This window comes from Mastomys coucha, unplaced genomic scaffold (genome assembly GCF_008632895.1).
Source record: "Mastomys coucha isolate ucsf_1 unplaced genomic scaffold, UCSF_Mcou_1 pScaffold15, whole genome shotgun sequence".
Taxonomy (NCBI): domain Eukaryota; kingdom Metazoa; phylum Chordata; class Mammalia; order Rodentia; family Muridae; genus Mastomys; species Mastomys coucha.
In genome coordinates this window covers 16,301,246-16,304,988 of record NW_022196897.1, presented here as the reverse complement: position 1 = coordinate 16,304,988, position 3,743 = coordinate 16,301,246, and the positions used below count along the sequence as shown (strand labels likewise).

The 3,743-nt window shown below is 54.7% G+C and overlaps 1 long non-coding RNA gene across 1 annotated transcript in view; it reads left to right on the top strand.

The window, feature by feature from the left end:
• Positions 1-2,528: 2,528 nt before the first annotated feature.
• Positions 2,529-3,743, top strand: part of LOC116089893 — a 2,789-nt gene continuing 1,574 nt past the window's right edge. The window contains exon 1 of the long non-coding RNA XR_004118496.1: positions 2,529-2,648. This is a non-coding gene — a long non-coding RNA (uncharacterized LOC116089893). The remainder of the gene's footprint in view (positions 2,649-3,743) is intronic.

Here is a 3,743-nt window from a genome sequence, read left to right as displayed (position 1 = left end):
AGTTGGCTCTGAGGGCTGGACATGGTGGTCCACACTTTTAGTCCAAGCACCAGGACAGCGTGGTCTATGCATAGTGAGTTCCTGGCTAGCCAGGGTTCTATAGCGAGACCAAATTGTCTAAATAAATAAACAAACAAACAAATCAGCATTTACTACGAGGATTATAATCAGTAACATCTAATTTAGAAACTGATTGTGGCTTATAAATATATTTTCTTTTATTATATGCCATTAATGTAAAGAAAGGCTTGAGGAAAATTGAGGCAAGCTTGCTCTGACACCGCCTACACTAACTGTAGCTGATTTGCCTTTCTTCTAGTGAGAGCCACAGGGTGGGGGGTGCTTCCTTCTACTAGCTACCAGAGCTCACATCCTGGCCATCCTCAGCAATTTATTTGCCTTTCTGAGATGCCCCACAGGCACCGGGCAGTGGGAACTAACGGGGAGAGTAACTGCTTTCATTGGCTGGGGGACCTACCACTTCTTTGCCGTAGGTGTTGTTCAAACTGCCAGAGCAATACTGCAGAAATCACAAAACATTTGCTGTGAAGGGTCTGAATCAAGTAGGGTGTGGTGGAGTATGCCTCAATCTCAGGTGAAGGCCAGAGGATCAGGAGTTCAAAGCTATCACTGGTTCCTTATCTAGACATCTGGGCTACAGCGATCTTGTCTCAACCCACCAAAGTAAACACAACAAAAACGAGCTCTCCGGAGCGGAGCAGGGCAGGGTGGGGTGGGGTGGGGTAAGTAACATTAATATCTTAACAAGCAGGGAACCATTACAGCAGAGCCGAGGGAATAAATCACTTTATTTCCACTCACCTGCTCACAGCTTATAACGATGGACCCAGAACAGGGCTTCTCTGACAGTCTTAATGGTTGTTGGTCCAACTACCTGGTCAATCTTGGGAGCTGTCATTCTGGAGAACCATGAACTTCAAAGTTAGAAAAGTGAGCTCTGGGAGTCATGTTTCCAGGTGGTTATGGGTACAATCACCCCCCCCACACACCCCCGCCCACTGAACTTAAGTTATGTTGTAGAAGACTGTACTCTAACTTAAAGTGGGTGTGGGTAAGATTTGGTCCTTAGGAGACAGAGATACTGACAAGATTTGGCCTCCAGAAAAACTGTTGTGTCTGCCATTCCCTGTGCACACTGGAAGCAAGGGGAGACAGATTCTCGCTGCTGCCTGAGTACTGACTGCTCCTCTCCCTGTCTGAGAGGCAGCTGGAGCCGCAGTCTGGTCTTCAGAAGGTTAATGCCAACCCTTCTCCAGCCATTGGTAGGGCCTCCGGCTGGTCTGTGCTCCCCCATCCACCCCCACCCCAGTCATTTTCTGGGATCCCAGGCTTAGGGAATCCGTGAGCCTCGAAGCTGCGCGTGGCAGGGCGAGAAGGCAGCCTTGAAGGCCAGGCAGGCCTCGGTGACCCGGAGCCAGCACCTCACCTGAGCCTCACCTGGGCCGGACCCGCGCCCTCTGGCTCTCGAGGAACGCAGGGCGCAACAAGCGCCAAGGCACCCGCGGGAGGCGCCTCCCGGGGGCCGTGACCCTCTCCCCTGAAAGAGACCGGCCCCAGCCACCAACCCGATTCGAACCCTGCACGCCGCGGCCTGCACCACGAAGCCGGCCCAGCTGCCCGCCCTGCGCCCCGCGTTCCGGGAGGCGCCCGGCCCGGAGAGCGGGGAAGCACGGACACTCCCGCCCCGCCCTCCCTCGGTCCGGCGCCCGCAGCCACCGCGGAGTCCCGCGGGGACTCAGGGCCCCGCCGCGCCGTGGGAGCGCGGGAGAGGAGGGCGGGGCCGGCGCGGCGAGGGGCGGGGCGACCCCCCCACCCCGGGCAGTCTCTCCCGCCACCTACCCGCGGCGGTGGCGGCGGCAGCGGCGGCCGCGCTCCGGAAGCCGTGCCCGGTGGCTGGGCATCATGGGAATGGCACGGCCGAGTTCCGGGGGAGGCGCGCGGCCCGGCCGGACCCCCGCCCGCGAGAGCGCGCCCACCTGCACCGCGAGTGCCCGCGCTCGGACACGCACGGCGCGCGGGAGGAGCGCACGGGGCAGCTTGGAAGCGGCCGAGGCGCCCGCGGGACTCGGAGCCTGCGTGGGGACCCTCCTTGTCCTCCCACCCAGGGCCTGGCGCAGCGCCTGGCGCCGAGAGCGTGCGCAGCCTAGGGGTGCTGGAGGTCGCGCGCGTCCGCAAGTTGGCCACAGCGAGGGGCGTGGCCGTGGAGAGCAGGAGGGCCGCCGGACTTTCGCACGTACCTTCTCTAACTGCTTTATGCTCGTCCAGATCCAGTGGCCCCGCGTGTCTGGCATCTGCACATAGTGGCTCTTCCTATCCTCAAACCAGCCGAGGTGTGCTTCCTTGCCTGCAGTTTGCACCCAGCTCAAGATTGTGCTTAGTTTGCTTGTTCTGGACTCCGCGGGCCCTTCTGCCAGGGTCCTCGGTGTCGCCCATAGCTTCTGGGCTGCCCAAGTCTCGTTACTTTGTAGAAGGCTTCTGTATGTCTGTGTACAATGCTCCTTCTCCCCACCTTAGCCAGATCTCAGACCGCGCTTAGACATAGGAACCCCGAGGTTGAGGAGAACTAAACAACGGGAGTCATTCAGGGTGACCTTGCTCCACATTCACACCAGTGGTCTGGAGAACAGGTGGGATAGGACTAGCTTCTGACAACACTGTCAGGATTGTACAGTGGAATTTCTTGGTTCTGTGACACACTCTATGTCGGAAATCTTCCTAGTTTTCTTCTACTTTTTAGACAGATCTGGAGTTAATGTGTTGATAATGTCAGGAAGCAAGCCAGGCTCACCCTGGGCCCTAGGCACACACCCTGTCTGGGATCTGACTGGAGAAAACCCCAGAGACTTTGTTCAGAGAAGGGCTTCTTCCTGCTCTTCTCACCCTTGCTTCACCACTTCTTTCTGGTTTTTGATGTTGTTGCTGTTTTTGTTTTGTTTTGTTTTGTTTTGTTTTGTTTTAGCTAGGTCTTCTGTAATCCAGGCTGGTTTGGGACTCTTATTCTCATGCCTCTACCTCCCTGGTACTAGGATTACAAGTGTCACAATGCCTAGTACAAGAAGATGTACTTCTAAGCTTGAGGAATTGGGGTGGGGTCTGTATATTAGTCAGGACCCTCTAGAGTCATGGAACTTATGGGTAGTCTCTATATAGTAAGGGAATTTGTTGATGACAGTCTGTAGTCCAACTCCCAACAATGGTCAGCAGCAGCTGTGAATGGAAGTCCAAGGATCTAGCACTTTCAATCCACAAGGCAAGCAGGCAAGAAGAGTGAATCTTTGCTCTTCCAATGTCCATATGTAGGTCTCCAGCAGAAGGTGTGACCCAGATTAAAGGTGTGTGCCACCATACCTGGATCTGGGACTTGCTTTGTCCTAGATGACCTTGAACTCAGAGATCTTCCTGTCTTAATCTGGGATTCATAGCGACTATGCCTCAAGATCTCCAGGTCAGAAACTTGTATCTCCCAGCCTCCAGATTAGGATCACAGGGGAGCCTTCCAATTCTGGATTGTAGTTCATTCCAGGTATAGTCAAGTTGACAACCAGGAATAGCCAGTACAGTCAGGGTCAAGAAACACATAAGACACTTTAGTGCTTCCATGACTGGGGTCCCCCCATCTCTTTCTCTTGTTTCTTTTTCTTTTCTTTTCTTTTCTCTTTCTTTCTTTTTGGTTTTTCGAGACAGGGTTTCTCTGTGTAGCCCTGGCTATCCTGGAACTCACT